Below are 19,268 nucleotides of genomic sequence, written 5' to 3' on the forward strand. Positions count from 1 at the left end.
GAGAGAATAGAACAAAAGTATGAGGAGAAAGAGGAAAGGGGAAGAAAAAGAGAAGCAGAGTAGAAAGAAGAAGAGATGAGACAGAGGGTGAAGAAAAGAGTGAAGTGAAAAAAAATTGAGAAACAGGTGAGAGAGAAAGGAAGGAGAGAAGCCAAGGGAAGGAGCACACTGTGATTAGGGACTATGTGGCCTTTTGATCAACCTCACTTTTGAAAACAGATGTGATTCTTTGGGGGCACTGCTTAATTCCCAATTCTGTGGCCCAGTGAGGCTGATAATCACTGATAATCACTCTCTATACTCCTGGCCTTAAGGGTGGGCATTAGATCCATGCCAGAGTAAGTGGAATAATTTCTCCTAGATGTTTCAAATTTGAACTAAGAGGCAAGGAGGGGTCTATTCCTTGTGGTGAAGCTGTGCGGTGTAAGGCCTAAGATTCTTGCTATGTGCTGCCTAATTATCTACTGGGAGGGCCTCAGATGACTTAACTGCAAAGTCCCCTCCCCACTCTGCTCCCACAGACAGGGTCCCCTAGACAACCACCCCTCCCTATCAAACAGACTAAATACAATTGATGCTCATCCCTGAGTGGTAGGGTTAAGTTCCCTGCCAGCCCACAGAATTATTCAAGCAATCCAATCACATCCCTGTGTGGGAACCAAGGCACCCCACCCTCTTATTACTACAAAGCCTGCCTCCCACAGCTGCTTGCTCTTCCCCCCAAAAGCCTCTGATTGTTCACTTTGTTCCAGAGTGCAACTCCTGTGTGGTCCTGCCCCGTACGCAGTGTCCTCCTTGGCTGGGTTGTGAGTACTGGTGACTGATAAACTGCTGCCAATATCTCATCTCCCCAGTGTCAGGTCTCAGGCATTTGCTCATCCCCACAAGCCTATGGTGGGAATTCCTCCCTTACCAAGAAGTGAAGAGGAGGTGATTTTAAAAAAACCTAGGATTTAAAATGAGAGCTGCCAGGCAAAGGAGCTGGGCTGAGAGTACAAAGCCAGCACACAGACACAGAGAGAGGGAGACCTTAGGACTTAGCTCCTGGCTCCAACCACCACGGAGGGTCTGCCTTTCCCACAGATTTTGCTCAAATTCCGCCCTTTTACATTCTAGTTTGAGCAGAGTTTCTTTCCACCACTAACAGTCACTTCGGTGTCACTCAGTGACACCAATGGTATTTGGTGGTCTTTACTTGAATTGAAACTGATTGCCTTTTTATTTATTAAGTATAAATTATGTGACTTACACATTCCGTTTAGGATGAGAGAGTATAGAACAGGCATGGAAGACTAGTGGTAGTCTGCTATCATGAACAAGGAAAAAAATGTCGAGGCTCTTTTTTTCGGGAGCTTGCCTGCGCCCTTCCCTGTCCCCTCTTCTTTCCCCTTAAGCAAGTTACCATAGCCTTTCTCTCTCCTCAGCTCCCCCAGCCCTTCTTTTGCTTCTGGAACTTGTTTCCTGAGCCTACACAGCCCTACTGGCTCACTTCTACTACCTCAGTGACTTTCTAAATAAACTTTCTCTTGTAATTCGAAAAAATTTTTTTTCAAGATACAAAGGGCACATTGTGTGGTGGGATAGGAAGACATTACCTTCCTAAAAACCACCCCTATTAAGAAAATCAGGTATCAAGAAATTCAATATTACCTATCAAGTAGTATTTATATGTAAAAGCACTAAAATTCTTCTTGAAGACCTACAGTTATTCTGTCTAGAAAATGAGAGGGTTTTAAAGCTTATATGCTGGTGATCTTTAAAATGCTCTTTATTGAGGATAAATTTACATGACATGGAAATTAACCATTTTAAATTGTACAATTCAGTGGCATTTAGTACATTAACAATGTTGTGCAACTAGTACCTCTGTCTGGTTCCAAAGCACTTTTATCATCCTCGAAGAAGACCCTCTACCCATTAAGAGATCGTTCTCCATTCCTCCCTTCCCCCGACCCTAGCAATTACTAATCTGCTGTGTATGTCTATGGATTTACCTGTTCTTTTATTTAGAATGTTTTTGAGGTTCCGATATGTTTAGTATGTGTCCGTAATTTGTTCCTTTTTAGGGCCGAATAATCTTCCACCGCACGGACAGACCACATTTTGTTTACCCATTCACCCACTGATGAACACTTTGGCTGTTTCTACCTTTCGGCTATTGAGAATAGTGCTGCTACATGCATTAGTTTTCAACTCTTTTTTGGACACTTGTTTTCAATACTTTTAGGTACACACCTAAAAAGTTTAGGTAACTTTTTGGGGAGTTACACATAGAACTGTTTTCTACAGTGGTCACACCATTTACTTCTACCAAGAATGTATGCGGGTTTGAATTTCTCTACTCCTTGCCAACAATCCATTATGGTTTCAATTTGCATTTACTTAATGACGAATGTTTGAGCATCTTTTCATGTTAACTATTGAGTATATTCTTTGGAGAAATGCCTATTTAAGACCTTTGCCCATTTAAAAATTATTTTGTTTGTTTTTTGGTTGTTGAGTTGTAAGAGTTCTTTATATATTCTGAATACTGGATGGTCGTCAGATATGTGACTTGCAAGTATTTTCTCCCATTCTTTAGGTTGTCTTTATAACCTGAGGATTTTTCACAGGTTGTTTTTACCCCTTCTCTAGTTAATGCTAATTAGAATTTATCCTACAAGAATTATTATTTGAGTATTATTTTTTTCTACCTTACCCATACAATGAGAGTATTGGTTAAAGAGCCAGTGAGTTAGAATAGGGTCTGCATGAACCACCTTCCTGGTGACACTTTTTGGTCTAAAAATAGGTATCTAAATTTAAGTGCGCCTCACAGCCCAAGCCACAACTGTTGGTCAGCCACACAAGCCAGGCCAATCAGCATCCTTCCCTAGAGCCTTTCTGTTATCTTGTCACTAAGCTGTTAGTGTATGAGCCTAGAAGTTGCCACCAGCCATATTTCTATCCACATAGAAAGTGGATCTATAGTACGTGAAAATAAAACTAACACACAGAGCAAAAAACCAAGTCTAATTGTATTTGAGTCTTGCTTCTTGTTACCTCCACCCTTGGCTTGTACTGTAGGTTGGCTATGCAAGTGAATATACTTCCTTTTTGGTTTGAGCTGGTGTGCATCAGATCCCTCTATTTTAAATCAACAGTCTGACCAAGCCAGTTGATGTGGGAATATTTTCTTGATGGCATACCTCATACTATCATGGCATTTTCAAACACACACATCATTTCCTGGGTCTACATCCTGCCCACACCGACCCTGACTTTTACTGTAACACCTACCGAGAGCTTGTGTCCACTGACCTCCCTGCCTGACCCCCAACTCCCGAATTAAGAACTAATAGGAAAATTTGAAATTATTTCTGGTAGAATTGTTTTCTATCTAAAAATTTACATTAAAATTATTGGAGAGCTGCCAAGAGCTTGAGGTACAGCTGCATTTTGTGAATTAATTTAAACATTATGACCCTGTTTGCATTTTCTGTTACTGGAATGAATGTTACAAAAGAACATTTACTAAAAGGAATGTGTTGTGTAATTTAATGTATGATAAATGTAGGTGGTCTAAAACTATTTTTACTGCATTCCCACTTTTGCTCATAAGCTCTTAAAATACTGTCACTAATGTGTGAGTATCACTTGACAAAAGGAAGTCAACTAAGCCTTTTATATGACATTACTTTAAATAATCTTTTCTCTATTTTCTAAGTCAGTTTGTATAGTGGTCTAAGAGTTAATCCATCTACCTGTTGTAATATTAGGTAGTGAAAATGTCATGCATCCTGTCTTTGGAGTAATTACATGCATTCCTTTGCAATTTTCTTTTGTTGACTTTTGATATATTTTGTATCATAGCTTTAGTAACTAGGATGTCTTTTGGGTGAAGAAAATCCCTTATTTCCGATCTTTGCCATTTACAAATTTATGACTCAAAGTACTACATGTGCTCTCCCACAATTGTTTATCTTGGTGTGGCCCATGCTGAAAATGATTTCTACTATCAAAGTTGTTCTGTTCTTTGACATGATCTCTTGGTATTTTTTTTATTTTGGTTCCGTTTTCTCAAAAATTCAGGAATTGCCTGTCGGAAGTCCCTTGACAAGAAAATTTACCAAAAACATTATTGGGTTGGCAATCTTGACATTTCCTTGCTAAGAAATTATAGCTTCCCTAGATTAACTTCTTCCCCTACAGCAATTTTTCCTCTCACCTCATTTTTTTCATGTACTATTCCTATTTGAATAAACTATTTTTTATTAACTTCATTTTGTTACTTAGATATGGATCACACCTAAACTGTATAGCTATGGCAACATAACAAGTTCATACTTTTATTGAGAACATTTAAGAAACTTCATTTAACTGGTGGAATGGCCCTGCGGCTCTTGACTGGAGTTCTGCAGAAGAGACACCCGTTGGGAAATCATAAAGTCTGGTTTCTCCCAGGGCAGCTTCTAAGCCCTGGATCATATATTATTTATCTATAAATGATACTGGTTGTTGCTTCCAATAACCCAGAGTGTAAGTCCCTCTGATTCGTCATGTGCAGAACCACTAGCAGACTCGTTGGCAATGATAGGTGCTAACTTCAGAGTAAAAGTATTGTTATCAGGATACTAAGCTCTACTGGCTTAAACAGTAAAGAACTGTCTTGCCTCCATTAATAAGAAGTCCAAAGGGAGAGCAGTTCTAGGCTCCACAGTCAGTGCCATAGCTTAGACCTCTGTTAGTTTTGAATTCCACACTCCTCTAAGTTGGCTTTCTTTCCAGGTTGCCTTGCCCCGTCATCACAAGGCAGTGGTAGGAGTTCCAGGTTTCACATTCTGACATGTCACTATTGAGAGGAAAAGGGCCTACTTTCCATTGTCACCTTCCTACCATAGGGGAAACTTTTCCTGAAACCTTTCCCTGAATGCTTCCCTTCATGTATCCTTGGCCTGAATGAAGTCCATGCCCACCTATAACCAATCACTGGCAAGGGAGAGGCATTGCTATGATTGGTAGACAATCCAGATCTACTCAGACGTGCTATACCAGGTTATCCTGCTAGGTGGATGCTGCCTCACTATCTCAGCTAGGAGTCTGAGAGTCCACATGTGTCTGCCTGTATTCCCTCATGGTCCCTCAGCTAAAGCTCCTACAGCACCACCAGGCTGCTGTCATTCCACTGGGACAGGCTCCTCACCTGGCTTGAAATTTGTTACTGCACCCAGTTGTCCTCTCACCCACAACCAGCCTTGGGATGCTCTGGAAATGTGCTGGAGACCCTGAACCCCCAATGTGGGCCTCCTCCATGCATGAACATCTTCTCTACCCACTTGGGCTCAGACACTCATGTCTTCCTTCACACCACTGAGACTGACTGTTTACCCAACAACAGTCTGTTCCATCAAGAGTTAAAAATTTGCTCAGATTTTTATAGCAGTCTATTTAAAGGAGAAAGTTGATATGCACATAGCTATGACAAAAAAAAATTTTAAAGCTGTAAGATTTTTTCCCCCCATTGACACAGAGAAGGAGTTGTCTGAATAGAAAGCTGTGATGGTATATGCACACTCTTGCTACAGTACACACAGCTAGTAAGTGTGGTTTCATACATTTTTAAAAATCTATATATAACTATTCCCCCACCCCATCACGAGTATGTCAAGTTACAGATACAGAAAATAGCAAGTTCAAATGACATTTTCATTTTTAAAACTGTGAAAAATCAAAAACATAAAAATAAGAGTCTGGCTCTGTTTAGCCAGAAATTAATTTAAAGTAGAAGAGTTGCTTTTTAAGAGTTAATGTCATGGTACTTCTGACCAGTTCTTACCACAATTGCATCATTCTCGCCACCACTTCGAGGCAACTTAGAGTGGCACAAACCTTTTATGTTGCTGTACCAGCTACAGGATTTGCACAGCTGGCTTATTTCACAGATTTCACGACCGAGGCACGAAGAGTTAAGTAACTGGCCAGTTACTAAGAGGGACAGGCAGGACCCACACCCATGCCCTTGTACTCCCTAGTATGCACTGATATGAGGGAAATAAATGCATGATGGCAGCATTGGAGGGGAAAACTAGGAAGTAAAGATAGAGGAGAAAGGATTTGTGAATCATCTGTCCTGTGGAAATTAAACAGTTGTTAAAGAATGATGCAACTGAGTAACATTTACTGATGAGGAAGGACATTTAATTTATCATACAATGTTTGCTGTAAAAACTGAGTCAGGACCACATAGAAATTATAAAGAGAGTGTTGGTACAAAGCTATAAATGCCCAAAGCAGGACTGGAAAGATTCCAGGCAAATTGTCCACAGTGTCAGCCTGGTGAGGAAAGCAGACTTTGCTGTTTGAGGAGAGGGATATCAGGGAATGGAGGTAAGTCAACACAGAAGAGAAAGGGAAGAAGGTCAGACAGGCCAGCTGAGTGAGAGCAAAGCCCAGGAAGTCTAGGCTGCCCAGAGGCTGGGGGTTCTGTTGTCTCAGCTCCTTGCTGCAAAGTCAACTGCCCAAGCCAGCTCCAGGGTGATGCCAGGCATACTCGGGCCCAATACGTTTACTTGGGTCCCTGATCTTTTCAGGTTTAACAGACACCCTCTGCTGACCACTTCACACCAAGTACATGCTAGACAGAACTCGGGTACATGGAGGGTCCTTTACTAGATGAAAAATCTCAAGGGGGTCCGAGAGATTCAGAGGTCCCTTTTGGAGCTTCTGTTGGGCATCGTCCATCCCCTAGTCATGAATGGGCTACTCAGGACATCCTGGTCTGGTTTCTGTTTAACTGCCCTCAGGAGAAGCTCAGAACTCTCCATCACATTCTAGGAGGGCAGCTGATGCTGGAGTTGCACACAGGAATGAGACTCAGCTCTTGGGCTGGGGTAAGTGGCCAGGGTTAATCTGCTAGTCCAGCGATGTTCAACCGGTGTGCCACAAGAATTTTTAAAACATGTAATACCTGACTGTTTAGTCAGAGTCATTGACCTCTTTTATCTTCGATTGTCAAATAAAAACATGACAATAGCCAACCCAACAACAGCTGTCCAGTGTGAATGAATCACACCAGAAATCAACTTAAAGTAGAATACCTATTCCTAATTATACCTATTCCTAATTACACCTATATTTTGGCAGACTGGCAAAAAATATAATGTGTAATTTTTGGGTGTGCCACAGAATTTTTGTAATTAGTTTATGTGTGCCATGAGATGAAAAAGGTTGAAATGGCTGTGCTAGTCTGTGAACCTTTTGTCACTCCACTTGAGAGGCCATCTTTTCCCTCTGCCCATGAGTGAGGACCAACATCCAGAACGCAGAGCTCACTGGGTAAGGCCAGGAGACTTGAACCGCTTCTGTCAGAATGGCTTCTTCTGTTTTCATACCAGTCAGCATATGACGTTACTTGCTATCCTACAGTGTCATTGGTCTCCCTGCTAGACTCGAACTGCACAATGGCCATGCCTGGCCCCACGCAGCCCAGACCCTGAGCCCAGGGTCAGAGGGAAGATTCAGCCTGGCCTTCAGGGGCAGCTCTCTCTAACTGGTCACAAGGTCCAGAGAGTAGTTGGGAGTGCCCTTGGCCTTGGGCAGAGGCAGAGGTCCCTGTGCTTGGAATCTCTATTGCTATCTTCTCAGGGTGGTTCCAGCGTGGGAGAGGACAGGGTTCTAGGTCTTCTCCCAAAATGGCATGGTGGTTATGCTCATATGGTTTTGTTTCTTAGCAAATTCGCCATTGGGTTTCAGTGGGTTTCACCATTGGGTCTTAAGCATTTTCTTAAACTAATCTGGTTATTAAGCAAATGCCAAAGACTTTTTGGGTAAAATTTGGAGATTTATGGAAGTTAGGAACTTGATACAATTAAAATGGAAATAATTTTATGGTGAAGAAAGTCAACTGGAATGTTGATTGGGGTTGCGTTAAATTTATAGATTAATTTAGGGAATATTCAGATCAATATAAATGATTAAGTCTTCCCATCCAGGTGTAGAAACAAGAAATGTTAGTCTTTTTATTAATATCAATATCTCAGAGGGCAAGTCCATTTTCTTTGCTCCCCACCCCCCTTTTGTTAAAATTAGGGCTGACTTGGCCATTTGTGATTAACTATGTGATATTGGGCATAGTCTATGGCTGGGTTTGTACTTGATCTTAATCAGGGTAAAGTTTCTGAAGCAATTTGAGGAAGTGATGGCACATCATTCCAATATAGTTGGTGAATCCTTTAACTATGGAATTTTCTTTTCTTGGTGATTAAAAACAAACTTCTAGCAAACTTGTTTTTTATATTTATTCTTCTTGAACAATAGATGATGGCTCCATTACAATTTCTTTAGACAAAGAATATTGCTCATTTATGAGAAAAAAATCCAAGTAGTTCAATGTCTCATCAAAATGGCACATCTTAGGGATAAGGTAACCCGAGTTCATCATGCTATTGTACCTCAATATTATTCTTCCAGGTGGGCTAGGTGTAAATGTGTTATATATGAAAGTTGTGTAAAGGTAGCTCTGACCAGTGTGGCTGGGTTGGTTGGGTGTCATCCTGTAAAGCAAAAGGTCATCGATTCGATTCCTGGTCAGGGCACATGCCTGGGTTGCCAGTTTGGTATTCTTTCCCTCTCTCCCTCCTTTCCTCTCTCTCTAAAATTAAATAAATAAAACCACTAAAAGAAAGGCTGTACCAAGGACCTCTGCAGGCTGGTTCAGCATCCACTTCCATGCTTTCTTTCTTTTCCTTTCTCCCCCAACTTTCTCCCCATATTTATTCTCTCTCTCTCTCCCTCCCATTTTTCCTCTTCTTTTCTGCAGATCCGCTGCCTGCCGTGACCACTTCCACCACCAGATCAGCACGGGGCAGTCCCCGTGCTCATTTATTCCATTGCATCAACACCACTCTTTTTTTTTGCCACTTGTGCCTGTTCTCTAATCTGGAATCCTTGCCTGTATCAGGAGGCTTTCCCTAAATTGCGTGACCTCATTTCCCTGGCTGCCTCCACAAGACCCCCTGCAAAGGCAGCAGCTCCTGCCAAATCTCTCCAGGACTCCTCTCAGTGACTTACCCAGTGAAGCTTTGTTTAGGGTTCCCAAGAAATGAGTCACTTGAACTCTCTCTGTTTAGGGAAAGCTCCTGCTCTGAATCGAAGTCTGCAAACCCCAACTGAGACTTTCATTGTTTCCTCTCCTTGATCCTTTTGCTTTGGATCCAATAGACCATCTCCTTGTTCTATCTGTTCCAGCTGAAGGCAGAGCCTGCCAGAAATCTGTCTGGGCATGATTCCCTTGATGCTGTGTTGCTATATCTTGCAGGGGGGTGGGGAATGGCAAGGTTTTGAGTAGTGGAGGCTGGTGGCGGCTCCCACGTTTATTGTTTCTCACCCTTTGATGCCCTGGGACCTCTTGCTTCTCTGCCCTCTGTCTGCTATTTTCTCTTCCTCCAAACCCCCATTAAACACACACTCTCATCCTTGTGCTGGGGGGTGGGATGGGGGGCAGTATAGAACATCTCAGAGTCTCTGAAGGTGGGAGTTTAAAAACACATTTTGACTATTATAAGATAATTGTATATTTTAAGGTAAACAATGAAAGATTTTGCTCTTTTTAAAAGTTATGCCCAAGTGACTTCATATTGTCATATTAACTGGACAATTATTTAAAGATAACTTTTTTCTCAAAACAAGGCTAATTATGCTTCTGTCAAGTATGAACTTAACTGGGTTTACATTTATTGCAAAATAGGTGATTAAATCCTTAATGTGCTACTAAAAGACACCCCCCACACAATATGACTTCAACATAATTTTCAACATATTCCTATACACTGACTTAATTTCATTAAGTATAACATTTTAAAGCTAATGAACTTTTCCTCACTCTAATTGCCCTCTCTGTGTGCCTTCCTTTGTCATCACCACTTCCAGTGACATTTTCTCTTCTTTCTTAACTTCTTTTCATAACAAATGAAATGCATGTATAAGTAGGGAGAATATCTTGCTAATCTTATTTTATCTATCTCTCTGTATTTTTCCTAGAGTTCTAAAACAAACCTCAAATATATCATTTCATCTTTGGTGTGCAATTGTAAGAGAGAAAGATTTTTAAAATTTTATTTTTTAAAAGATTTTATTTATTTATTTTTGGAGAGAGAGGAAGGGAAGGAGAAAGAATGGGAGAGAAACATCAACGTGTGGTTGCTTCTTACACACCCCCCACTGGGGACCTGGCCTGCAACCCAGGCATGTGCCCTGACTAGGAGTCAAACCAGCAACCTTTTGGTTCACAGCCTGTGCTCAATCCACTGAACTACACCAGTCAGGGCAATTTTTAAAAATTTAAACATAACCACAATGCTATTTAAACTAAATAATTGCTTAATATCATCTAAAATTCATTCCATGTCAAATTTCCTCAACTGCCTTAAAAATGACATTTTACCATTAATTTGTTCCAAGCAGAATCCAAGCAAAGTCCGCAATTAGTTTCTTAAGTCTATTTAATTTATTTCCACTTACCACCCTCCCCCATGGTAACATCCCTTTGGTGTTGAATAGACCAGCTCATTAGCCCTGTTTAATATCCTTTCTTCTGCATTGGTTTGCTTGCTTCCTCGTGGTACTAGTTATCTTGTGCTTCTCTCATCTGTATTTTCCCAGCATTTGGGAGATAGAGCGAATCAGAGGCTTGATTGAGATTCCAGTGCATTTTTTTTAGGTTGAAGTATTTTATAGATGGCACTACAAAGAAATACTTACATCATTCGGGGGATCCACAGTGACTTCTGTCCTATCTTGATGATAGTAAGGATACTAAGAAAATACTTGCAAATTATATCTCCAATAAGGGGTCAATATTCAAAATAATAAAGAACTCACCTAACTCAATAGCAAACAACAAGAACAACAAACCTGCCAACAATTTAATTAAAATGTGAGCAGAGGAACTAAACAGACATTTTTTCAAAGAAGACAGGCACAAAGCCAACAAGAAAAGTGCTCAATTTCACTAATCATTGGGGAAATGGAAATCAAAACCACAATGAACACCTCACATCTGACGGAATGGCTATCACCAAAAAGACAAGAGAAAACAGATGCTGGCAAGGATGTAGACAAAAACAGCCCTTGTGCAATTTGGGGGAAATGTAAATTGGTATAGCCACCATGTAAAACATTATGGAGAGTCCTCAAAAAATTAAAAATAGAATGATATGATCCAGCAATCTTACTTCTGGACATACTATCTAAAAGAAATGAAAACAGAATATTGAAGGCATATGTGTACTTCCATATTCACAAAGTCCTATAAAACTTAGGTTGTATAGAAACAACCTAAGTGTTGGTCAGCAGATGAATAAAGATGTGACATATACATATATCCATCCACACACACACACATACACACAGAAATATTACTCAACCACGAGAAAGAAGGAAACCTGCCATTTGTGACAACATGGGTGTACCTCGAGGGTGTAATGCTAAGTGAAATAAGCCAGACAGAGAAAGAGAAATACTGCATAGTATCACTTACATTTGGAGTCTATAAAAAGAGTCAGACTCATAGAAACAGAGAGCAGGAAAATAGTTACCATGAGCAGGGGACAGGGGTGAGGGAGGGGTTAGGGAAATAGGAAGGGGTCGGTAAAAGGGTACACACTTTTAGCTATAAGATGAATGAGGTCTGAGGATTTAATGTATAACATGACTATAGTGGATAATATTGCACTGTGTGATTGAAATTTGCTGAGAGAGTAGAACTTAAATATTCTCACCAAGGGAAAAAAAGATAAACATGTGAGGTAATGTATATGTTAATTAACTCGGTGGGAAGGATCCTTTCAAAATTTCTACTTATATCAAATCATCATGATGTATACTTTAAATGTCTTACAATTTTATTGGTCGATTTTACCTCATTAAAGCTAAAAAAAGAGACTCACTGAGCAAACACGTTCAAAGTTACAGCATCACAGAGAAAAAAGGAGTTAAGGAGTTTCTAGATTTTGAGTTAAAAAGGTGATATATAGTATATCTTTCCCTAGTGCAATAACATTTTTCACAGTGGCACTCAGACATCTACGATTCCTGTTGACCTCTGATATGTGACATTGTTCTCAAATTAAATCAAGATTATTTAGTTATATAGGGATAAAAGAATCTTGATTTGTTTGAGAAACACATTTGAAAAAGTTATGATGAACTTTAATGGGAAACACACTTGTATAGAAGCCTGGGCATAAGGTTGAAATTGATCATCACATTGTTTGTTTAGAAAAGAAAACATAACATTCAAAGAATATGTTGGAAGCATTGGATTTCTTCACATAAGAACACACACATTGAAAATGATGAGGCTTGGATAAAGCCTATATTACAGACTATTTTTTTTCTTTACTTAAAAGTGTTGAACTTTAAAACTATGCATGTATCATTGAATATATTAAAAATCAGAATATTTTTGCATGTCGATACTTTGTGGAAAAAATAAACTTTTAAATTAATAATACTAATGACTAGGCTTTGAAAATAATTCTATAAATGGAAGAATGAAATGACAGGCAATTTACAGCTAGCCAAATATGCAGATTTTAGGCAGCAGCCTATCATTGCTCGCCTGGGTGGTCTCCCACTTCCCAGAAGAGGGAATTGCTGAGCTTCATAATAGAGTCAGGAGTACTCTGCACCTAAGGGGCCTTTGTGTGGGGGGCGGGTGGAGGGAAGGGAAAGAACTTTTTAAAAAGTCATAGAAGAGGGTCAAAAAATCATAGAAGAAACTTTGTGAGTTACATAAACCAACCCACTTACCCCCAAGAAAAACCACACCTAAATTCTTCCAGACAGATTAGAATCTTTCCTATTTCTAAAGACCTCCTGAGGAGTTTCCATTTCCTTACTTTAGTGTTTAACAGACTTCCTTTTCAAGCACGTTGCTCTCTTGCCTATGTTAAATCTTTGATAATACTGCCAAGACTTTTATTTATTCTTATAATATCCTCTGTAGAGCAGGGGGACAGCTGGATGGGCTTGCTTTGGGAACTCTGTCCCTCGCTCCACCTTGGCACTCTATTCCACACTTAAAATTTCCACACCTTTAAAGTAGCAATCGCATGGACTTTTCCAGGGTCAAGTAGATAATATATAGGTTGGGGTAAAAGTAGGTTTACAGTTGTGAGTATGCAACACACAGTTTACTCTTGTATTACTATTTATTAATTACTGTTTTCTTTTCCATACAAGCAACTGTAAACCTACGTTTGCCCAACTCTGTATACCTTGTAGGATTTAAGACTGTACGGAGAGGTGGCAAAGTGGAGAACAATGCTACTCTGAAGGCATTTAATTATATATTCATTATATGCACTGATTAGGCCAAGTCAAATATGACTTAGGGGCCCACTTGCCTTCTTGCTTTAGGCCTTTCCTAACAGGGTAGGGCGTGATAGCCAGGTCGCATTTGCCAGTGTCTACAAATGAAAACCCAAAGCTTAGCTGAGCTGTGATGCAAGATGCTTTTTGCTTGCATTCTCTAGTACCGTAAGATCTCTTATGATAAAATAATTTCTTCGGGGACACATACATTCTGCGGGAGGTTTTAACGTACGCATTAGCTCCAACAAGGCCCTTAATGATCCTTGTTTCCTGGTGTCCACGCCTGTGTGTTAGTTAGCCCAGTGTGAGCAGCAGTGTGAAGTGATGGTGTGTGCCATCCGATGCTAAGTGACCTAAATCACTGCAGCATTCACCTCCGTTGTGTCGCTTGCACTGGAGAGAGCCAGTGCCATGCTGAGAGGACACGCAAACAAGCCCGGCAGGGGACCTGAGGCCTGCGACCAGCAGCCAGCCCCAATTTGCTAGTCTCATGAGCCACCTTGGAAATGGACTCTCCAGACCCAGTCAAGCCTTCAGGTGCCCTCAGACCAGCCGGTATCTGTCTGCAAATAAAGGACAGACTCTGAGAACTGCCCTCAAGAGCCCTCCCTCGGTTACTGACCAGCAGAAACTTGAGATGCAATAAACACTTGTGATTGTTTTAAGCCATTAAGTTTTAGAGGCTGCGTGTTCGGCCGCACGGAAGACACGGCAAGTAGGTCGGTAGCTTCAGAGTCATGCACCCACAGCTGCAGGCTCTCGTCGTCACCCCAAACGAGTAGAATAGTTGCCGCTGGTCACCCTTCCCTCCCAGTTTCTTCAAAAATGTTCCCAGCTTTGTTGGGATACAGTTAACATAGAACAAAGTGTAATGTTAAGGTGTAGAACATTAATATTACAAAACACATGATTTGATGTACGCATGTACACTGTGAAATAGTTACCCACCTCAGTAATGTTAATGTGCCCATCACCTCCTCTCAGTTCTTTGGCAGTGAGCAGGGAGATACTGAGTCCTTCATCAGAAACGTGGAGTTGGGAATGATGCTGAAAGCAGGGCGATTCTACATGGACACGTGCCATGTTTTTTGCATGCCACATTGGCTTTTAGTGATCATTCGACAATAGCTAATATTCATTGAACTTCTACCACGTGGCAGCGCTATGTTAATGGCTCCATCTGAGTTATCATCATATAATTCTCAAAATAACCCTAAGAAGCAGCTACTATTATTATATTTTGCCTGCTCCCTGAAAGAAAATTCTTAAGGAGCTGATGAAGCTGATGTCTAAAGAGTGGTGATTTGAAAAAATGCCACAAAATTTCCCTGATCCCAAATATCTCTACAAATAAGATATTACAGCTATTTCAGTTTCATGACTGTGCACCTTAAATATTTCTCAGTTACATGTAAACAGGGTACTCAGTCAGTTAGTGGGTACATGTTCAGCAAGCATGTTTAGCAGGGGTTTGTAACCCCTCCCTGTGACAGCTACAGTGTGGCAATGGCCCATGAAACCCAATCTCCAAGACCTGGCGCTGCAAAGAGCTAGATGGAGGGCTGACCAAGGGCTCCAGCTGCTGTTGCGTAACAGCCATACCTGTCTGCACCGGGACCATACTTCCCACGAGATGTTCCGGGTCAGTGACTACAGTGACAAAGTGTGGCAGGGTCACTCATGCAGGTCACAGGACTCTTCTGAAGGATGACTCCCTAATGGCCCTGCTGAAATTTCTTAAAACTGCACCGCAGTCTAAGACACTTCTACCATCCTTTTTCTTTGCCTTTCTTATTTACCAGAGGTCTGACCTACAATATGGTCTAATTGTCATCCCAGTCCACCTGTCTCTTCCCATGTTCCCCTCACAGGTGTTGCTGCCCCTAATAAATGTCTTGCATAGGCAGCCCTGTCTTGGGACCTGCCTCTCAGAAGGCCTGGACTAACATTTACTGGTAGTACATGAAGCATCTGTGATCACAGTGTGATAGGAATGTGGCATGAGTAAGGCTAAGAGGACCTGAGAGGATTGAAAAGATAAGCAATCTATTGTATAATTTTGGTTAAGCAAAAGCTGGTGGTGTACAGAATCAAATAAAATATTATTTGTGGGGAGGTTAAGTAGAGACATATTCATTATGACTGGTGAAGTTAGGTAGATATATTCCTTCCCCAAACAAAGAATACTGACACGTAGCAGGCACTTTAGATGCCCTGCATCACTGCCCTCAGCCCACCCCCGATTTTAGCTGGAACGTAGGGGGGAGAGGACGTCCTGTATGAGCTCAGACTCACGCCTCACACCCACAGCATCCCACCTCAAGCTCATGCGAGGAGTAGGGTTGCCAGATTTAGAAAGAATAACTCTCAATCAGCGGAGGACTGTAGCTGAGCATCAACACCCAGCACGCGTCTGTCCTTTCGATGGACAGTGTGGGCATTCTGTTTCTTAGAGGTCCCTGCAGCGTGGGATCTACTTCCTATGGGAGCAATCTCATTAACGCATGCCTCTCCTTTTCCCCTTCTCCGTCTGCCTGCTCCTTCACTCCTGCTTCCTGTGATTGGCCTTCAAATAAATCTAGTTTTGTGTCTTAGTATCTGCATTTGGGGGAATCTAAACGAAGACAACATTTCCGTGGATAGAGACAAGTATAAACAATCCCTTTCCCCTAAATAATTACAGATAGCCAGAAATTTTAAAATTTAGTTTTAAGTCATACATGGGTCCTTAATTACATGAAGATACAATTTTAGATTCTAAGTGAATAAAAAAATAGGTAATTTACATTTCAGGAAGGGACACTTTGCTTGTTTGGCTGTGAACAAAAGAAACCACTTACTTATATTAAGGGTTTATAGTAAAAAAAATTTTTTTTGTCACGAAACAGTAACCCATTAGTATGTATGAAGGGTAAAATTAAAGCCAATCAAATCCATTTTCTAGTCTATGTGATTTAAAGGTAATAAGAGTTTTGTTCAAAGAAGTAATAAAAACATAGTTTGTATATGGATATCTGCACATTATTAGTTCTCAAGTACTTCTGGCCATACTGGCAAATACTGTGATACTATTTAAGAGTTACATCCATTTTTGGCAGTGTTTTGCATTTCATCAACCACAGATTTCAAGTACCTTTAGACTGTGAGAGGTTCTGCATAAAACAATCAATCATCCCCTTTTGACTGTTTGGCAGAAACAGCCAATGACTTGTTCTGTCATGAACTGAATTCATATATATTCATGAGGCACAGAGAAACACCTCATTGTTTCATATTGTTTTGTTATTTTAGAATACATCATAAGGACACTATCCTGCCCATAGTTGGTAAAGAAATATTTGTCCTATGATCCTCACCTTTGTGGTTTGTAGTGTTTTAACTTGCACAGTTCAGCTCACATTACATTATTTTTTTATAGTAAGTTGCAATTTTTTTTAAAGCACCATGTCTATGTTACCTCCTACCAGCAAAAACTGGAAGCATATAAAAACTGAAATGACATGTGTCCTAAGTTAGAGTGCTTTAATTTGCATAGACTGAGGGACTCCTGGAAGAATGACAGATTTCATACAGATAGGTATTGTCCAAACTCTCAAATTCCATCAATCCTAACCTTTTCTGCCCCTCATTGATTTGTGCAGAACCTTCCAAAGATCAGTTGTGACTGCCAGATTTTGTACTCTGCCAGGATGTCCATGTGAACTTCAATGACGACAGAAAGCACAAGCAGAGTGAGGACAACTTGCTGAGAAAGTGATTTTCAACACCTTTGATAAACAGGAAAAAAGGTGAATATTCATATTGAAAGTCATCTAAATTTCTCACTTTGCCTTTTTAAATTAGTGTAATTATATGCTGGAAAAATCTTATAAAAGCAGGGGAAATAAAACACAGAGACAACTAATCTCATTGACATAAAAGCCATTGAACATCTTTGATCACCACCAACATGCTCCTCAGAAAAGACCGCCTATTGGATCTTCCCTAAGAGTAATGTTTTCAGCAACAAGACTTGATCCAAGCATTCTCTGCCTTGGAATCTAACAATGGCTATTTGTTTACGTGGCACAAAGCCTATTTAGAACTTAGTCAACTTCTTGCCATAGGGTTCAACACTATTTAAAAGGACAGATGGTAATGTAAATGTAGCTCCACACAGGGTTGGAATCAGATTATTTGAGTCTGAATCCTGGTCCTTGGCCATGTGAGCTGGCAAAACTCAGTCAATTTATTTGGCTTTTTAACCTTAGATTTTTTCATCTGTATAACATAGATAATAGTATTTTTCACTATTATAAGAATATGTGTTAGGCATAGAGTATGAAGGAATCTCGATTTCACTATTACTATTACTTATTAGTAGTATGATTATTAGTTGGTGCCCTTAGCTGCAAAGATTAGAACCCACCCATCTGTTTAAGCTAGACAGAACAGAAAAGATACTGGTTAAAGGAGACGAGGTGGTTTATAGATCTGGAGGGAGAAGGGACAGAGAATCACGTTTGAAAGTGACTACATGTGACAGTTGTGGAGACTGCTGAGGCATGCAGAAACCAGAGCTCACCCAGGAGCTATAAGAACTGTGGGGCCTGATGCAAAATGGAACTATGGGGCTACCTGTTAAAAAACTAGAAAAATTTCCACTAGTAAATTAAAATATAGAGCTCTTCCCTTATTTTGCGGTCTCTTTCACAACTTGACATGGTGTTTTTTATTTGCTATTTCATGTATTCTAAGAAGACAACTAAAATTTAAACATTTTAGTATGACTTTTTCATTCACCTTTATGTTGTACAATGTCAGTCTAAAAATAAATACGAGACCACTTAACTTACATGCAGAATTATCAAAGTCACATAATTTATATATTGTACGTTGTACATGCGTTGTGCATTTCGTTCTTACCAGAGAGTAGAAACACTGCACAAAGCTAACTCAGCTGTTTCAATTTCACTCCTTGATACATGGGCACTCTACAAACACTCTCTACCTTTGGTAAACTGACCATCAGGGGAAGATTGAGAAAAGACGTGGCTGCCCTTAACTTTCTTTCTGTGTCATCATTGTCAGTGTAAGAGATGGGCTACTACAGAGGAGTAACAGGAGTAAGGGAAACTGTGGTACGATTGTGTTTCTTAGAATGACATCGTCTTTTTTATGTGTTAGAAGCGAGTTCTGGTTTAAATGGGGAAGTGTGGCCTCTGGGGGCTGTCAGTGCCCCCCACCCCTATTACTTTGTGGTAGACATTGACATGTTTACTTTGTACTCCCTGGGAGCCTTGCTGAACTCCCACACACGTGGGTCTACTGGAACGCTCTGTCCATGGGTCAGTAAGTGCTATGTGCGAGCGGGAGGAAAGAACATGGGGCAGACAAGCACATTGTGCAAATTATTGCAGTTAGCATAATCTGGTTGGGGTGTGCAGTGGAAGGTTTTCTTTGTAACTAAGAAAGGCATATGCTCTACTGTTTGGATATTCTTTTCCAAGAAAGTAAATGCTAGTATCAGAAAATGCACTTGCACAAAGAAACATACTCACAGGCTGCATGAGACTAAGCAGAAGAAACTTGTGTATAAATTTATCATTGTCCTATGAGGTGCAAAGAGCCTAAGGACAGAAGTCATATGATATGGTATTTTGCATCATGGTGATCTAGAACAACAAGAAAAAAATCTCTGTTGAAACATTTTCAGGAGCTTAAGCTGTCTACGTGTGCTAATGCCGTAAACTCAGCTTGACAGAGAGATGTGCTTTGTCACTCGTTCCCCAGGACAGTCTCTGTGACCTCTCATCAATATACACCCTCAACATATGTGGGCCAAACTAGTATCAGAAATATGCGCCCCTTAAATAGTCGGGGTTGAATGTAGAAATTCATCATGATAAACGGGGTGTCCTGTATTCTTGAAGGTC

This window comes from Desmodus rotundus, chromosome 6 (genome assembly GCF_022682495.2).
Source record: "Desmodus rotundus isolate HL8 chromosome 6, HLdesRot8A.1, whole genome shotgun sequence".
Lineage (NCBI taxonomy): Eukaryota > Metazoa > Chordata > Mammalia > Chiroptera > Phyllostomidae > Desmodus > Desmodus rotundus.